The sequence below is a fragment of the Myxocyprinus asiaticus genome, chromosome 39, assembly GCF_019703515.2.
Source record: "Myxocyprinus asiaticus isolate MX2 ecotype Aquarium Trade chromosome 39, UBuf_Myxa_2, whole genome shotgun sequence".
Lineage (NCBI taxonomy): Eukaryota > Metazoa > Chordata > Actinopteri > Cypriniformes > Catostomidae > Myxocyprinus > Myxocyprinus asiaticus.
In genome coordinates this window covers 28,166,105-28,185,316 of record NC_059382.1, presented here as the reverse complement: position 1 = coordinate 28,185,316, position 19,212 = coordinate 28,166,105, and the positions used below count along the sequence as shown (strand labels likewise).

The window sequence follows — 19,212 nt, the reverse complement described above, 5'->3', positions numbered from 1 at the left end:
TGCCAGCACAAACTTTCAGGTAAACTTCATACCGGATGCTAAATATCTTCTTGCTGCCATTGGTTCACGTCATTGGCGAGTGTGACCCTGCTGGTGCTCCACCTTCTGTACTTTGCCAAAATCTTTTTTCCAGTTGATTTCTTCACATTGTTGAGGTCAGTCAACATGAACACGCTGGAGTGCAGAGTTGCCGAGCTGGAGCAAACTTAGCTACATTGTTTGTGCAAAGAGATTTTTGAAGACCATGTTATAGGATTAGCACATTAGCACCATGGATGCAGAATGTAAACATGACAAATTACACATTATCTACTGCATATACATTATTTTAAATCATAATTGAGTGGTTAAAACAGCTTCTTTTACTGACCTTGTGTGTATTCTGTTTTTTTGTTTCTTGTTTTAGACTTATATCACAGGAAAATTGGTCTAAAAACATTCTGTGCTTTACGAATTTCTGTACAGCCCCCAGTGGCTGAAGCTGGAACTATAGTCATGTGAATACGCAACAGTACTGAGACCAAAACGGCCAGCGTATCTGATTTTCAGAAATATTTAAGTAGTTATTACATTAATATAGTCCGAACCCTAACCCTAAACCCTAATACTGATACCAAAATGTGTTCTTTCACCTACTTCTTTGCAAATGAAGTATCTCGCTACCCGGAGATCAAAAGAGATGTAACGTCAAAGGCACAGTGTCGGCAATTTTTGGGAAATGAACATTCGTCACATAGTGTCCCTTGTATGGCTGAACTCGGCATATTGGGTCTGAATTTAGGTAGAAAAAATGTGGAACTGGCACACAGATTTCCCTTGATTGTGTTGCTTCTGTGATTATGCTAATGCTGAATTGCAGTACTCCGCATGAGTTGGGTTTACATATGTGACCTGAAACTCCAGATATATTTGCAATTGTCCAAGTCGCGTCCTGTATATGGTTTGTGTGATCGGATTGCTATCTGTCTTGAATGCATCTTGGAGGGCATTTAGACTTTGTCTTTTCATGATTGTTTAGCTGTCCAATGAGTAAAAACAAGTGTAAGTACCCCCTGGTTAGCGGAGTTAGCTAAGCTTCCCTGTGGCCCGGGAAACATTAAATTGTGCCAAATCATTTACAAATGCTATAAAGTGTTGTGCATGAACCAAAAGTCCAGCAGCATCAACGACATGAACACCATCATTCAACGGAAAGGTCAGTAATCGAACAACTCTTTGGGAATTTATTCAAAGCAGTACTAAGTTATAGCATTGATGCTAAATCAAACTAAATTATAGCATTGATGCTATAGAAGTTATTTTACTTACTTTAAGAACTCAATAATGACTCACCAGGTTTTTCAAAAGCCAGGCAATTGTCTCTTTAGTCTAGCAAGGTAGGAGCTGACCACCTGTGGATTTCTTGGGAGCATAGACAGCCTAGTTCTTCATTTCACAGCATATCCCCAGGGCCGTGGAAAAAATACACAATAAATTAAATCAGAGCGTCTCTCTAAGTTCATGTTTTTATTAGCTTTTGACTTTATTAGCTGTAGCACTGGGTGTTTTAGTCATTGCATTATAGATATTACTGTCCTTAAAAAAAAAAAAGGTGTTTCATAAGGTTCCCATGACCTGAAAGCTCGGGTTTAGTGTAGATGGTGAGGCAATATGATGAGTGCTAACCAGACAGAAACTGGAATTTTGGGAAATTTGTAACTTTGTCCATCTCAGACATATCACACAATGTAATTTGAAAAAGAAAAAAACACACACATGAAGATAACTACATATTATCACTCAATTACTTAAGTTACCTTAAGTCACCTAGTGATTTTCACCTTGCGGTTTAGGGCTTCCGTATCAGAGAGAAAGACAGAGGGGAGGGAGTTTGATTGATGGCTGAGTGTTTGGAGGTGACTCGTGCGCATGACAGATACAAGTGAGTAATTCATATGTGTTTTGTGTGTGTCATTGTGTGCATGATTAGAGGCACTGACATGGACATGCTTACTGTTCTGCAGAGCCGTGTTTTATGTCATGCAGCTGGTGTGTACAGTAGTTAGATGAGAGGGCAGTTATTGTGCAAGTGGGTTCTGTTTTAGAACATAACGTCTGAGTTGGGACTCGGTTATACCTCAGCTTGCTACACGGAACCTTGTGTTAGGGTTTGTAATATATACATGGTGTTATTATGTTGTTATTATAAAATTATAAAATATATTATAAAATAAACAGAGCAATATTTTGGCATCATAGAATGAGTGGAATAGAAGTTTCACTATTTAACAGGAATACAGCAGTCGATGGGGCCAAATAAAAAAAAGGGGGGGGGGGGATTCAAGAAAAAAAATAAAAAAATAAAAAATGAAACACAAAAAAGAGATATGGTTCAATGAAATATGGTAGAGGCTAATGTCAAAAGAAAACACAAACTGGGCATTAGCCTACCCATATACTTCAGCTTACATCACCTTAATACATGCTTCAGCATTTTATACATTTAACACATGCTTAAATCATTCAAAGCATTTTATGCATTTTTAACCAGGCTTTAAGGACATACATAACAGTTTAAACAATAAAATTCTCATATTTTCACATATAACACATATTTAACTTATTTGGAGAACACTCTGGGCTATAAATCATTATGCATCCTTCAAAAATAATCCATAACAAACACTAAATACATATGACTCTTCTGAACACATCTTTAATGCAATTTAACATTTTGTGCAAAATTTTATATTTACCCAAAGAATTATCAAACAATGAACAAAACCGGGAGCTCTCCCACACAACGTATGTTTTCACGTCTTTAACACGAGAGAGTGCCAGAAAGCGGGCCGGTGTCGCAAAACTCTGTATCTTAAACTTCAGAAATGCACTTACAATGGAGGTCTTTGGGCCAACAGCTGTATTGTTAATTTATTAATTTAAAGTTTTTACTTTGTAGATAACTGAGATTTATTCCTTTATATGATTAATGTCGCATTCACAATTTACAGTATGTGACAATAAATAAATCTTAATGTTGCGGTTGTCAAGAGGATAAGTAAAAGCTTCTATTTAATTTTATTCAGTTCCAGTCTGTTCTATTCTGCTCTATTCTATTCTATGCAAATGCACATTTTCCCTTCTAATCTCTTATTTACTTATTTGTACATAAATAATCTTCATTTACATATACTGTATTCTCCTTTCATATAATGAACTGCCTTTGTATTGAAGTGTACCATTATGCATGTGACAAAAAAAAGAGATCCCATTTCTTGCTTTTACATCTCTGCTAATTATAGTGCCTTGAATCAAGTCACATCATTGTAATTTAGTCAAAGTAATGCAATGTCTTTCTCCAAGTCATCTGATTCTTGCTTTGTATGCTTCACATTCAATTGTGGCTTTAATCAGTTAGTCCAGTTGGGATGTTTTAAGTGGAGGCTTGACTTTACATTTGTAACTTTACTTTTACTTGACTTTGCATTTCCTTGTCATATCAAAACAACCATAGACTGGTAAACCTGACATATATATATATATATATATATATATATATATATATATATATATATATATATATATATATATATATATATAAAAAACCTGAAACTAAACTAAACTTGAGAGATGAGTCTATGAGAGATGAAATATGATCCTGCAGGATGAGGGCTGAGGTATGAAAGTGTGGGTGTGTTTTTTTCAGCCAATCATGTGGCTTCTATTGTGGCCCAATAACACGGCAACAACTGTATATTTCTATGTGACTTCCTCTGGGAAGGTTTTGTTCCCTAGATCCATGTGCTTTTATAGATCTGCTTCCCTCTACCACAAATTACATTTGCTCAAGTAAGCGTTCTGGAATTTGTTGTGAGTTCTCTCTTAGTACACTGGTTTGGCATTGGCAGATCACTCTGGGCAAATGCTGGGATGATGAAAGATACCCTTGGAGCCAGGATGTCCACTGTGTGTGGAATAAGAGAAAGGCAGAGATTGTGAGGGAAACAGAGAAGATCATTAAGTTCTAAGAAAATTTGAGAGCACTGTAACAGAATAAAAGGAAGGAGTAAGATTTTTGTGTTTTGCATGCATTTGTGTTCATACAGTGGTCCCAAATAATATTTGGACACTTAAAGCTATCCTTAAAGGGATAGTTCACCCAAAAAGTAAAATTCTCTCATCATATACTCACCCTCATGCCATCCCAGATGTGTATGACTTTCTTTCATTTTCTAAAAATGAAAATTTTTAGAAGGATATTTCAGCTCTGTAAGTCCAAACAATGCAAGTGAATGTAGACCAGAATGCTGAAGGTCCAATTATCACGAATAGGCATCATAAAAGTAATCCAAACAACTCCAATCAGTTTTGGGTGAGAACAGACCAAAATGTAATTCCTTTTTCAGTTTAAATCTTGACATCATCAGCCTAAAGTGCTAGATGGCACTATAGCGAGTGTAATCGAACTCGAAATCATGATCGTGCCTAGAGACTGCAGTGGCAAGATGCACGTTGAAAGACTCCAAAACTGACTGGATCACTTCAGAAGACATTGATTAAACCACTGGAGTCTTATGGATAACTTTTATGATGCCTTTATGTGATTTGGACCTTCAGAGTTCTGGCCACCATTCACTTAAATGATAAGAGAACTGTCATTATTGCGTGAAATATCCCTTTAAAAATGCTTGAATGCCATCACATTAAATAGCAAAATAGCAAACTGAACTATTTATGAGTGCTAATTATGAGTGCTATAAGTGCTATTTATTTTAAAGAAAGAAAGAAGTTTATTAGGTATTCAGTTATAAAACAATAGATGTGCAAAATTAAGGCAAATGTTAACGTTGTCAAACTTCATGGAACATGTTCATAGTTAATATGATCAGTTACATCTGTGTTTACTTTGCAAGGGCTGCTAGTGTGAACTTGCAGGGAACTGACTTCATACATCTTATAAATATCATATTGAGATCAGCTGGCTAGAAGTAAATATAAAAATGATTGAGAAAAGTGGTTAGTTCTGAGAAAGGGTCAAGCATCATTTATTATTTTATAATGTAATGCAACGAAATTCATACGTGTGGTTTAAGTGTAAAAATATTGTATATATAATGTATAAGATGCACCTGTGGTATGAGCCATAGACATGCATGCTGTAGATGTCACGCAGAGGGCTCAAATGGCTCTGCTTTGAATTAAGTAAGGAGAGATCAATGACATTCCAATCCATAGGGCCTGACGACATCCCCGCAGAGATATGGAAACTGATGGGGAGAAAAAGAGCAGAATTCCTTGCAGCTTTGTTCAACAAAATTACTAATGAAGATGAAGCACTATTCTCCTGGTTAACCAGCACCACAATCCCAATTTGGAAAAGCAAAGGCGATGTCAATGAATGCTCCAACTACAGGCCTATCCACCTCCTATGCCACACAATGAAGATATATTCAAATGAGTACTGGACAAGCGCATCAGGGACATTGTTATCATCGCAGCAATTCAATGCAGCTTTGTAAAGGGACAACAGATGCTATCCATGCAGCTCATCTACTGATGAAACGACATTGCGAAAAGAGAAAAAGCATCCACCTGGCCTTCCTAGACCTAGAGAAAGCTTTCGTGTACTACATGAGCTGATCTGGAAGTCATTGCGAACCCGTGGAGTACTGGAAACATATGTCAGATGGATCCAACTGCCATACAAAAATGTCACCAGTGCAGTCAGGTATGCAGCAGGAGTCTCGCCAACCTTTGACATTAAGGTAGGAGTCCAACAGGGGTCTGCACTATTGCCTCTGCTGTTCATACTCTGCATGGATACAGCGATCCAAACCAGACACCCATGGACACTTCTCTACGCAGATGATGTCATGCTGGCAGACAAAACGTGACACGTCTTAGAACAATGAGCTCAGGCGTGTAAGATAAGACTGGGCGAATATAGGATGCGGTTCAACATCAAGAAAACAGAGTAACTCAAATGTGGAGACTTGACAGATGGCACCATCTATGTAGATGGACAACAACTTAACAAGGTAACAGAATTTATATACCTTGGATCCTATGTCTCAGTTGATGGTGACACAATACGAGATGCACGAATGCGAGCGAATGCAGTATGGGTAGAATGGTGCCAATCTTCTGGAGTCCTCTGTGACGCAAGATCCGAACACGTCTGAAATCCAAGATCTACAGAATTGTCATCAGACCACTGGCATTATATGGAGCAGAGTGTTGGCCGATAACCAAGAAACATGAACAAGTCTTGAGTGCCATGGAAATGCGAATGCTTAGGTGGTCAATTGGGCTGACAAGGCTTGATTGTTTTACAAACATCCATGTACGGAAGACCCTCGGTGTTGCCCCAATTTGAGAAAAGATGCAGGAAGCACACCTGAGGTGGTACGAACATGTGCTACCAAATAGTGAAGACTCAGTGGCCAAAATAACACTAGCACTCAGCCCAGAAGGCAAGCGGCTGCGTGGAAGACCAAAGAAATGATAGCTGGATCAGATAAAGGAAGACATGCATGCAGCCAGTGTCAACAAAGAGGATGCAGCAGACCGTGCAAAATGGAGGCAACAATGTAGAAAAGCTGACCCTGTGTCCAAGTTGGACAACACCTAGGCTGGACAAAGAGATCAATGACGTTCCTCCATGCATGTTGCATCTGCATGCAGAGAATTTTAATCAAGCCAACATGACATGACATGCGCAACCTTTAATGATACCTAGAAAGAGAGCTATGCATCTGAAATGCATTATCTAAATCTTACAGTACATTGTTGATGGAAATTACTGTCTAGTTAGAAAAGTATATAAATGAACAATGCATATATGCATTAGTTTCTGGCCTTGGTATTGACTGACACCATTCACACCATTGCACAATCAGATTGCAGTTACTTTTTATGGATTACATGATTACATATTGATTACATTACCTTTCAACCAGCGGCAATCTCTTAGTTGCAGTAGCTAATGTTTGATGAAAGGAGTGTTGATTACATAGTACATTTATGATTAAAGATTAGATTTTCTGACTACCACCCCTGGAGTCGTGAGTTCGAATCCATGGCGTGCTGAGTTACTCCAGCCAGGTCTCCTAAGCAAACAAATTGGCCCGGTTGCTAGAGAGGGTAGAGTCACATGGGGTAACCTCCTCGTGGTCATGATTAATGTTTCTCTCTGTCTCGCGTGGTAAGCTCCGCGTGGATCTCGAGTAGCATGAGCCTCCAGTGCTGTGAGTCTCCGCGTGTCATGCACAGCGAGCCACGTAATAAAATGCACGCATTGACTGTCTCAGAAGTGGAGGCAACTGAGACTTGACCTCTGCCACCTGGATTGAGGTGAGTAACCACGCCACCACGAGGACCTACTAAGTAGTGGGAATTGGGCATTCCAAATTGGGAGAAAAGAGGATAAACAAAAAAAATAAATAAAAAAAGATTAGATTTTCATCAAAACATACAATGAGTATAATCCAAAAGTAATCTGATCAGAATAGATTGATTAAAAGGTGTAATCTAAAAGATTGCATTACTGATTACAATTTTAGTCATGTAATTTGTAATCAGTACCTGATTACATTTCAGAAGTAGTCTACCCAACACTATCTACATCACAAATTACAACTGTTTAGATTCGCCAGTGATCTCTGATAACAAAGTGATAAATAGTGTGACCTTCATCGGGTAATTCATCCTGACAGCCTGCAGGAGTAAGAAAAGTGGAGAGAGAGGAAGAGAGGTTGGGGGTGTAAGACAGACCAGAATGAAATACATTTGTAGCCAAAGACTATTTTTATCAGCAGTAATAAAATAGACAGTGGCATGTGTGTGGGACAACAGCAGCCCTATACCTAGATACCTTTTTTAGTTCTTGTCTCGAAATACTGCTGTGCAAAAGCCATTTTGTAAACTTTTTATTTATGTATTTATTGGGGCTGTCAATCAATTAAAATTAGGGCTGGGAAATGTAACACAATTAATGCTGTATCCGTTTTTATTTTTTCCTTCCTGAAATTACACGCGATAGGAGAAAGATGTCCAGAGTTTTTCCTGACAGGCTACTCAGCCTTACAGGCTCCGAATAAGGTGGGGGCATCTGCTGCCTGGCAGGAACAAACGCAGGCACTTTTCAACAATTGGTGAAACTTCACTAATGTTTTTCCCCACTTTCTGTGGCTTACATTGGCATACATATATTTTCAGAAGGTACATGCTTTACCAACTGCACATCCTAGCACAGAAACTGATTATGTGAAGCAGTGCATGCTTATTCATTGCATGTCCCATTCATAATAAACACGGGAGCGCATTTACTGTACAAAAATAAAGATTCTTCATTTGCAAGTGAGCGGGGGACACAGGCAATCTGCTGTATCTCTTCACATCATTCGAAAATGCTCACTGACTTTCATCGGAACCCATTTCAAAAGCAAAACCGTCCGAGGGAGATCCAGCACGTGCGCATACTGTGCTATACAGACTGAAAAGGACCTGGTCGTTCAGCAAGTTGCAGCCACGTATACTTGTAGAGACTGAATGGTATCCAGAGAACATAATAGTTTTGAGATTTTAAACTTCAGCAAATTAAACTTCAGCATTCAATATGTTTTATACCTGTATGTACAGGTATAGTGTCTAAAAATACATTGGCAATGTACAATTAAGTTTCTCTTGTCAATGAAAGTTTCATCTGCTCATTTGAACCTATTATTAAAAATCTAAATTTTATGGCACGTATACACATACTTGTATAAAAGATTAATTCCTGTGTCTAATTAATTTTAATGTGTCTAAATAACTCTATCCGCAAAAAAAAAAAAAAAAACTTTAACGTGCATATTTTTAAGTAATTAAAATAAATGATGACTAACCAATTTCTTGCAAGTTCGCTGAGACAAAGTATAAAGTAAATATATTTATGATTTATGATTGTTTTAATGTTTGTTGTAATGTACTGTGTACCATAATTAAATCACGATTAATCACGATTAACCACAGAAAAATGTGCGATTAATTAGTTTAAACAATTTATCGATTCACAGCCCTAATACTTTTTTTTAATCAAATTAATTACATGACATGACGATTAATTAATCAAATTAATCGCAATTAATCGCAATTAATCACATACATCATTATTTGCTGAGAAAGGCCCCCAAATAAAGATAATTCTTATAAATAATGCCTAATAATTCAGACATTTATAATAAATAAAATATGCAGGGCCTATTATAAGTATACACTTCAAAAAGTTTTAAAACACTTACTCATTCTTTATTATAATTTCTTTTTTTTTTCACATTTCAGAATAATAGTAAAGTCATCAAAACTATGGAATAACATAAATGGAACTATGGGAATTATGTTGTGACTAAACAAAATCCAAAATAAATCAAAACTGTGTTATATTTTAGCATCTTCAAAGTAGTCACCCTTTGTCTGGAATTTGCAGACATGTACTCTTGACATTTTCTTAACCAACTTCTTGAGGTATCACCCTGGGATACTTTTTAAACAGTATTGAAGGAGTTCCCATCTATGTTGGGCACTTATTGGCTGCTTTTCTTTATTATTTGGTCCAAGTTCAAAAACTTTTTTTTAAAATTAAATTTTAGTTTTATAATGAAATAAATTAATATGGTGGCACAATTATATTTTTGTCTACAAAACTAATTTCAAACATTTAAGCATACGCCTTCAGATCAAAAGATTTTTAAGATCATGAGAAACATTTCAGTCAAGTGTTTCAAAACTTTTGACTGGTAGTGTATAATACGGATTGAAATTTAGTTTGAAATAAATTGCATTATTGTGGCAAATGAATAAAGCATTGATTAGGCAATACAAAAAGTGGCTTAAGAACTCTATATTGTTTGTTTTATTTCCATATCATAGCACAAGCCTACAGTTGACGGCAATCTATTTTGCATGGATATTGTCCTGTTCTTACAGTACTCACTCTTGCGTTCCTTCTGCGCTATTTTTAATTGTCACTCTATGTACATGTGCATGCCTCAGAAGGATGCGCTTGAAGTGTTTCACTGGTATATAGCATCATAAATGGCGCATTTTTAGGGTGTTGTGTCAGGTTAAAAGTTGCGGAAACTTTGAAAAATCACATCTCAGGACTCCTGTATTCTGTCGTGCTTCGCCCACCTGTTGTGCTTTCTCCTCAGTGAGTGGTTCTCATTAAGTGGCTGCACTGTGAGGTTCATTGAGGCATGCTGCCATCTATTGACAGGGCTCAAAAAAAAAGATGTACTTCAAGCTTGAATTGCTCGTATGGTAAGAAAATCAGTACTTTTATTACGGAATTTTTTTATACGCGTCAGGGGACATGATTAATGGCGTTACTTTTTTTACACTTTATTTTTTATACAATTAATGACACTAAATAAACGCATTAGATTGACAGCCCTAGTATTTGTTTATTCATGTATTAATTAATTTAATTACAGGTACTGAATATATAATATACAATTAATAAATACTAAATAAATAAATACAATAACAAATTGTTTTGTTAATTTTATTTGATTAACAAATAAAATAAAATCTATGTATTATTTATTGTAATATATGTATTTATTAATTATATTTATTCTATATTTTATTTTAACTTTCTCCAGTGATTATCATAAGTGCTTTATCAGCATTCTCCAATAGTAATTTTCCCCAGTATTTTTTCAAACTACATCTGAAAAGGCAACCAAACAGACAAAAAAGTGACAACAAACCTTACATATGCATTTCCAATGGACCTTACACTTTGGTCACTAATAGAAAACTAACAGAGAAATTAACAACAACAAAGAACAAACACATAGTTATTAATAAAGGAGCATCAACATTTGCCAGTTACTTATGTGCCTATGTCAGCTTTTTATTCTTAAGTTATTAAGCATGAACCAGATCAAAACAAGGGAAACACACACACAAACACACACACACACACACACACACACACACACACACACCCTCTGGCTCAAACAGACCACCAAAACAGTGACTTCAGCAGATGGTTTATTATGAACTAGAAACATGCGTCAGGCATTAACTTACTTCAGGAGAGGAAAGAAAATCAGTCCTGCAAAGCAACTGGGCCTTATATGGTTTCGTATTTTTCCCTCTCAGATTATTGTTCATTTGAGTAACACCACGAAAATAACTGTAGGCCATAAGGAAGTTTGTCTCTGTTGGAAGTTTCCTTCTGAAAACACTTGCTGGACAGTTTCTATATTTCCATGTTAGTATCAGTTCCTGGATAACATTCCCGTCACTGCATTCTAAAATAATGTCATCTCATCAAATATCCTGTTTTAATTTAGACCCATATTCAACTGGTGTTCTGCTGAAGTGAAATACGGTACATACACCCGCATATCAAGGGGTGATGGAGTCTGGTTACAGCGTGTAAATTTGTTGGGCGGAGTGCTGTTCAAGCACAGCTCAGGCCAGATTAAACTGGATTTAGGGGACTGCAGCACCTCTCATGTGGGTAATATCCAACATATTGAGGAAAGCCGCAATCTCTCAGGCATATACAGTATCAGAAACCAAACAGCTTTAAATGTGATTACATTAATGGATTTCACATTTAAGGATGTACATAGATATGCCACTCATTTAAATCACAATTAATCTATTATGTTTGGACACTTAACAGTTGTCACCAAGGGCTACATCTCAGTAAAGAGACAAAAGTCCAGTTGCACAAATGGCCCCAGCACACTCACAGTGAAGTGGTTCTTCGTTCTTTGCTCAGAGCCAAAAGAAGTTTAAAACAGCTGAGTAACAACATACTGTTTGTGAATATTCAGACACCAGCCACACCGCTGGGGGAGGCATTTAGAGAAGCATTTAAATATGAGGATGCTCAAGACTACATATAAACAACAATTAATATGACATTAAAATGTGTTATCAATTATGTCAAGCCTCATTCTTTGAGTGTAATTTACACGAGATCAGTAAAAGAAGCTGTTTTAACCACTCAGTGGTGATATAAATAAAATATGCAGTAGATAATGTGTAATTTGTAATGTTTGCCTTTTGCATTCATGACGCTAACGCACTAATATTCCATAATATGGCCATAATATGCACCGATTACACTGTGGTATTGTAATTTATAATGACCTGATACTCCTGCAGAGATGGTTGTGTAGTGTTAATGGGCAGAATACAGATGAAAGAATGATGATAGGCACTTTCTTAATTTGGCCTCATCTTACTTTTGGCCGATGTGTGGCTATTTGCTGCAGATGGCACATGAGTGAATGCGCACTTAAAGAGAATTTGAGTAGTTTTGATTCCTTTGGATGACTAAATAAACAAAAAAATCACTTGACATGTTCTTGCAAAATGTCTCTACACGAACGATCGTACAGATGCAGGTAAGTTTGCACCAGCTCGCTAATAACTCTGCACGCTGGTGTGTTCATGTTGACTGATCTTAAAAGTGCACTCTTTTTTCCCCATTAAAAAAGTTTTACTCCTAAAGAAATTAAGTCATTTTGAAACATATGGATAAAATCATGACCACTCACATGAGATGAGGACTCTAATAATTTCAGTAACTATTGATTTTGAATGATGCTGCATCCACACCACTAGGTGTCACTGTAAATCTACCAAGCAAAAAGGTAGCCCATTGTTCAATGGGGCCACGGCAGGCAGCAGATTCCCTAACCCCGCACCCACCCTTATCCTAATCATATGGAGCCTGTAAGGCAGAATACCCTGCCAGGAACAACAAATGGCACCTTTCTCCCATCACGAAAAACTCCCACCTTTGCCGCGTTCCATTTGTCTCGGAAGTCGGAGCTCCGAGTTATTTTCTGAGTTCCGATAACGGAACTGACAAATGGAAACACCCCCCAATGTCGGAATTCCTACTCAGAAAGTCGGACGAACTCAGAGGACCCCGAGTTCAGAAAGCAAGATGGCTGCGAAGAGCATCGACTGTAGTATGCTGTGGGTTTAAAGTTTTTTTTTAGCACTTTTGTCTTTTTTGTGTCCAATTTAGTAAGTCGTATACACAATACTGTATTACCGTTGCCTATAGGCATGTTGCTACGATCCTGTTATGCGTGAATTACTGTGTAATGTGTTGTTTATAAACTGGTACAGCTAAAATTGGCTAGGTCGCTGCTGCTACAAGAACAATGGTCAATGTTGCTACAACAACACTGCCTAACGTTGCAAACCGTAAAACAGTTTACACATAACACAGTTAGGCAAATTTATATTGCAAATATACGTTTGTACTTCCATAGGGCATTGCCCTTTGTTTACACCGCTGGTTCGATTAAAAGGTTGTTAACATGTTTTGATACAATCAAATATGTGGAAACATTAACATACCTTCTCCGCTTTCTGTCATCTTCCTTGAGGTCTCTTAGGTGAAGGGCATAATTATTTTGTAGCTCTCTGTACTCCAAAAGCTAGTGCAACAATTACTTTCCTGGAGGCGTCCATCTTTTTTTCCGACTTGTCGTGTTGTGTGTAAAAGGAACGCATCCAACTCGGATTTCTTGTTTTTTTTTTTTACGGATATGACGTCGATCAGAGTCCCGAGCTCCGACTTGGACAAATGGAACGCAGCATAAACGTGTTGTCGCCTCAAAGTTCGTGGAGCTCCAGGTCACACCTACCGATGACGTAGACCAATGGCAGTAAGGTGTATAAAAGCCGGTAAGAAGTTTTCCTGAAAGGCAAGCTTTTGCACCAAAACAAACACAAAAACACCTTCTTTTTGACCAGATTTTGCTCTAAATGACGTCACACACACAAAGTGTGATGGGCCTTAATGCGTTTAGGAGTGGTTTTGTATGTTGGTTTCAAACACCTAGTTCAAAACCCAATTAAATTAGAATTCTAATTTTGAAGATCCAAAATAAAATTCCAGTATTCCAATATATACATATTTTTCTTATAGCTGTTGGGTAAACAAGTGAACACAATAAAACCATACTGGCATATATTCAGGCAAGTGTCAGCTATATAATGAAGGTAGATTTTAACTGAAAGTTTGTACTATGTTTTCAGGACAAGGGTATTTTACAAACATTTCAGGCTGGGGCAAATTGTTAAATTTTACTGGGGCATAGTGTCATATGAGTTTTAATTATAATACATTTAAAGCCTAAATTATTAATTACAAAAATGTGTTGGCTAAAACAATGGTTTTATATTATATTATATTATATTATATGCATTTATTGCTGTTTCATGATGTTTTGTGCTTCATAATTGATTAACTTTTTTAATTTTGCTTAATGGTCTTTAATAGACCATTTAATGGCAGGTGTCATTGTGGCAACTTAGTCACAAAGGCCAACATATGCTCAATTATCTGTATCTGTTTTCTTGGTCAATAATGGTGGAAGTGCCCAGTAGGGTGTAGGTGTAAAACATGCCATGACTCAGCAATTTTTTATAATATGCGTGTTATTAAATTGAGCCACATGCCCCTCTTTGTGTTGTAAAATGATTTTGTAATGTCTTTTTCTGCAATTTGGGTCTCCAAGTTAAGAATGCAAAACAAAGAATGTACTTTCTGGCATGACTGGATGGAATTTGTAGCTTGACCGACAAGCAAAAGATAAATTATTATGTAACATTGGCTCAGCTTTAGTAAAAGACATCAAAACTGAGTCTTAAATTAAATATAATTCTGAAATAAGCTCCATTCAGAATAGTTTATGTGCCAAAAATGCTTAGTAAATGAAAGAGATATCAGTTGATTCAGCTCAGTAAGGGTGACTCAGCAATTTACATTGTCTGGCTTCAGGGAGAAGGCCAACTCTCACAGGGGACTATTAATTTAACAGACACTTTTATCTAATTGAGAATAATACAAGCAGAAAAGATTATTCCAAGGAACAATGCAAGTCATGCTACCACATCTCAATAAAGGTGGTTTGTAGTCCCAAACAAAGCCTGGAAGAGAATTAGCATTTTTGTGCCAGCATTTCCAATAAGTTTATAGAAAGTGGTTTTTATGTATAAGTACCTTTCATGTTTTGTTCTACAAGATAAAACATAGCTTAAATGTGAATTGTGAAGTGCTGTGTTTTTTAACAATGTAGTTGCTAAGTTAATTTGCTATTTATACAACTTGAGTGAGAAATGCCATTTGATATCATTTAAATGTCTATATGCTAGTTAATACATAATCTTACCATAAGGTTTTTATGTTTGAAGAAAATTCAATTGTCTTGTTGAGTCATGGTGCCATTTTGTTTTGTTTACATGTGGATGTGACATGGGCATTCTGATTGACTGGAATGTTTTGAGTACTAGAATAGTACAACGCTCTTTAAAATCACGTGATTCTATGATGTATGGAATTCTTAAACACATATAGACTCCACAACAACATTCAACTCATGCTGTCCAGGGAACATGTTGCCACACATCTCCATATATAACCTGCTCTGCCTTTTAAGTCCTCTACTCTTTGGCTTACACTGGTACTGTAGTTCTCTCAGGTGCTATCTTGTACCTCTCCTAACAATACAGTCTCTATGTCAACTTTATACAGGGGAACGGTCCAGGAGAACGAAAAGAAGGGTGCCAGGTTTTTTAGATAAATGTACAGTATCTGGTTTCTCCACCGATGCCATTCTGGTGCTTTAATTCACAAGCTCTATGCCTGGACTTGCTTTCCCATGACATGAAAACCTGCTGTATTGTGTGGCGCCTTCTTCCTTTCACTGTTTTAAAAGGCCATGTGACTCTCAGGTTATTTTACCCTGCACACTTTGTTTTGCCAGTACTGCACCTAACGGCAGCATGAGTAGGACGAGAACGGCCCACTGATATGCACAAACACATATTGCTGGGCACATTTTAACAGACTGTGAAATATAATAATAATGGTTATACATGGCAGGGTGATTCTACAGTTGTAGCAACAGATGCTGTCACTCATTTAAAGATAGCAAACTGCCATTAACACAATTCATAGTGAAAATGACATATGTTTTATAACATTGTCTTAACTGTACCTTGGTATGGTACAAATGGCTGTATTGTTAATATTTACAATTATTTAAATTCTGAAAGTGTTTTACAGCATGAAAATAATTGTCACTTCTTTCTTATGTGTAGACACATTATTACAGGATAAAATAAAATAAAGGTAGCAAAATATTTATATATATATATGGGGAGTAACGGAATACATGTAACGGGATTACGTATTTAAAATACAAAATATAAGTAACTGTATTCCACTACAGTTACAATTTAAATCATTGGTAATTAGAATACAGTTACATTCAAAAAGTATTTTGATTACTGAAGAGATTACTTTGCATTTTATTGTCATTTGTTTCATTTAATATTTAGTCCTTTTAGATGGAAAACATTTATACATATAAATGATGCGATCCAAAGTGCATTTGAACAGCGGTGAAACACTTTCTTATGATGTGTTACATTCATATGAGCAGACAGAGAAGTAAGTTTGAAGTAAGTTTGGAGCAGAAGAAATAGAAATAAACCTTGTGTAAATTGGCAGCTTTACGCTAAGCTAAAATGCTATTTCTAGCCATTTTACATGCACGTTACCAGGCACGATCATAGTTTTTTATCAAGAAAATTCACGTTGGATCATAATTTCTTTTTTTCTAGTAAGACCTTTGATATTAGGGCAAAAATCATATTCTTGATAATAATTTTTGTATTGTTTCCCTGTAAAAATATCTAAAAATCTTTAAAACAAGATTAATCTGATTAATCTTGATTTAGAAACAACACTGCATGAGATATTTAGGTTTTTCAGAGAATGTATTTTTAACATGTGTATTTTGTCTTACTGTACTGGCAGAGTTTTATAATCAGAACAAGTGAAAAAATCTACCAGTGCTGAAGAAGTAATCCAATGTAATTAGAATACGTTACTGACCTTGAGTAATCTAACGGAATACGTTACAAATGACATTTTACATCATATATTCTGTAATCTGTAGTGGAATACGTTTCAAAAGTAACCCTCTCAACACTGTGTGTGTGTATATATATGTATATATATATATATTTCAAAAGCATGCACATGGCATGAATAAATTATGCAAACTGCAGTGTTATGTCTTTATGTTTTTCTACTTTTTGCTGCTTTTATTTATGTTGTTGGTCATTGTGTTTGTTGTCACTTTCAGTTATTTGTCATGAAGCAATACTTCAAAGCTCATCTTTTTACTCAGTGATATGTTTTAAGATTATCACATTATTGTGATCTGCATGTAATGTGTTGAGGACAAGGTCCTTGACAAGCTTAAGATAAGACATTGGTCTCTGATCATAACACCAAATGGTTTATTTCGCTTCTAAAAATGGGATAGTCCTATCTTCTGTGATTATCATCAGTAATATTAAATGATAATATAGGTAATTGAACTTCTATTTTCAGTTTGAATTGAATTGTAATGAAGTTGCTTGAACTAAGAAAGTCAAGTTTATTAAAAAGACATTAATCTCATTTAACAAGTTATATTGATTTAAGTCAACTTTATGTTCTGTTTAAACAACTTTCCCTCTTAAGTTGGCAAAAACTTACTAATTGTAAGGCAGCACAAACACTTACTTTTTAAGTAAAAAAACAAAAAACAAGAGTTTTTTTAAAAGCGTTAATTTTTATTTATTTATTTATTTATTTATTGGTGAAAATCCTATTACCCTGTATGATAGGTTGTTACTCAACATTTATTTTATAATATTGATAATTAACACATATCATGATCCACGCTAACATTTTAGTTTTTGTGATCCATTTTTGTTACTAGTTATTTTTTGCCTTTAATTAGGTATAACATGTAACACCAAAAAGACCATGTTAGCCAATAAATGTTTCAAATCCTACAATAAATTACTATGTCCTTGTATGAAATATGAAAGAACATATACTGTAGATTTATATAGCACAGTAAGTTTAATGCATGATTGATTGAAGCTTCAGTTTCAAAAAAGTTTGAGATGGAAATGCCACTACAGTTGTAAAATGACTCAGCAACATTCAAAGTAGTTCAATAAGATGACATAGTAGTGGCACAGAAAACCCTTCAACATCCTTCACGAATGCAATATACAGTAGAACACCTGGGAATTTTGTCCAGTTCTACTGTACAATCCCTTTGTGAATGTAATAAGCCCCAGAGCTGGTTAACTCTAGGAGGTCGCTATATGGAGCCAGACAGGGCAGCGATGTTTATTCAGGAGCATCCAGGTCGCAAGGTTGCGGCATCTGTGACACATACACAGGATAGAGCCGGTGTTTGAGCAAACGCTGTGTTTTCAGAGTGGAAGCCCCCTGCTTCGAGTGATCCTCACTTCACCCCCTCTTGCTGTATAGATTTTTGGCACTCAAATCTCTCTCTCAGACTAGTGCACAAAAAACCTTGTGCTTCTTTCAAATATGGTTCACACAGTTCAGATGAACCTTATGAAAGCAGACACTTGGGTTTCAAAAGGGGAGCCCTGATAGGTGCACCAGCACTGTTTGTAGAGCGTGGACTGCACTTGTTAACATAGAAGGGTTTCCCATAATGTGATACATGGAAATTTGAAGAAAATGTGGGGTTGTGTTTATTAAGGATAAGCTGACTGAAATGATTCTGGCTCCATGCGGAGCTCTCAGTCTTCAGAATATTTCATTACTCATGGTGTCAAGGCAAAAACAAAGACCAGGTTTCTGCTAATAATGAGATATTGTCATTTTTTCTACTCTGCAAACAAATTTCTTGGCAAAGCTGAGTGCCTGGTTGTATGGAGGTTGGGTCAGTTATTCTTTTTAAGACTGGGTTGACTTTTTCTCTTTCTTTCACAATCATAATACAAAGGGGCACATGATACCATAATCACATTTATGAAAGATATTCTGAAGGGCTCAAAGATACACTATATTGCCAAAAGTATTCGCTCATCTGCCTTTAGACACATATGAACTTAAGTGACATCCCATTCTTAATCCATAGGGTTTAATATGACATCGGCCCACCCTTTGCAGCTATAACAGCTTCAACTCTTCTGGGAAGGCTTTCCACAAGGTTTAGGAGTGTGTTTATGGGAATTTTTGACCATTCTTCCAGAAGCGCATTTGTGAGGTCAGACACTGATGTTGGACGAGAAGGCCTGGCTCGCAGTCTTCACTCTAATTCATCCCAAAGGTGCTCTATCGGGTTGAGGTCAGGACTCTGTGCAGGCCAGTCAAGT

General features: G+C 36.4%; 1 long non-coding RNA gene across 1 annotated transcript; it reads right to left on the bottom strand.

The window, feature by feature from the left end:
- Window positions 1-3,591: 3,591 nt before the first annotated feature.
- On the bottom strand, window positions 3,592-11,326 carry LOC127429598 (uncharacterized). The gene is made up of 4 exons (XR_007895322.1): window positions 11,056-11,326; window positions 7,564-7,695; window positions 6,928-7,361; window positions 3,592-3,943 (listed from the first exon to the last, which is right to left on the bottom strand). It is a non-coding gene; the product is annotated as an uncharacterized LOC127429598 (long non-coding RNA).
- Window positions 11,327-19,212: the final 7,886 nt, after the last annotated feature.